Source organism: Seriola lalandi, unplaced genomic scaffold (assembly GCF_002814215.2).
Source record: "Seriola lalandi dorsalis isolate HSWRI2012SDOR001 ecotype SW California unplaced genomic scaffold, Sedor1 jcf7180002054980, whole genome shotgun sequence".
NCBI lineage: Eukaryota > Metazoa > Chordata > Actinopteri > Carangiformes > Carangidae > Seriola > Seriola lalandi.
This window is the reverse complement of record NW_019525530.1, coordinates 92,507-93,287: the sequence shown is the minus strand read 5'-3', so window position 1 is coordinate 93,287 and position 781 is coordinate 92,507. Positions and strand designations below refer to the sequence as shown.

Genomic DNA, 781 nt, shown 5'->3' with positions numbered 1-781 from the left:
AAATGGAGCTGAACCGTTGGATGTGGTTCCTTGGTCAGCCATTTTTTTAATTTTGAAAAAAGTTTGAATTTACCCCGGCTAAGGATAGTCAAGAACTAAACTGCTTTGTGCAACAGATGAATTTAGACTGTATCGGAAGTCTGAGTGTTTGTCATATATAAGCCACAGTCAAAGTCTGAGTGAGTGAGTGAGTGAGTGAGTGAGTGAGTGAGTGAGTGAGTGAGTGAGTGAGTGAGTGAGTGAGTGACACCATTGGTTGGCTAAGTGTTGGTTTTTTCCCATTGGCTTTCGCTCTTTGAAAGTGATTTGGTGCAAATATTTTCTATGACATCATCACGGGGCATCAACAGAAGGTTCACAACAGTTTTCATCTCCAGAACCCTTTCCTGACTTGGCCTGTTTGTATTTTTCAGCTGCCATTTCATTTCAAGTGGCTCTGACTGTTCTGACATTGTGTTGTTACACAGCTGGAGCTGCGGGAGACTAGATTATTAAATATAACAACTGTTGAGCGAGGAGCTGTACAGATGATGATTACAGTCAGATTAAAAGCTGCTTAGATACAATCGTGAATCAAACAGCTTGTAATATAAACCTGCTGTAAGTTCTGAGAGGAACATGACCATTCAACATTAAAAACATGGGCTTAGAAAAGGACCAGGCATCAACTTCCTCATTCTTCATTGTCATTCACTTGGTGGTGAATAAGATTCCCTCCTAGCCTGGCAGGATGAATGTCAGTATGACAGCTCGTTATGCTGACCCCAAGTGGCCAAAACGA

General features: G+C 41.6%; 1 protein-coding gene across 2 annotated transcripts in view; it reads left to right on the top strand.

Annotated features, from left to right (window-relative positions):
* rasgrp3 (RAS guanyl releasing protein 3 (calcium and DAG-regulated)) overlaps nucleotides 1–781 on the top strand; it is a 39,907-nt gene that overhangs the window by 5,942 nt on the left and 33,184 nt on the right. The gene's annotated exons all lie outside the window — the stretch shown is intronic.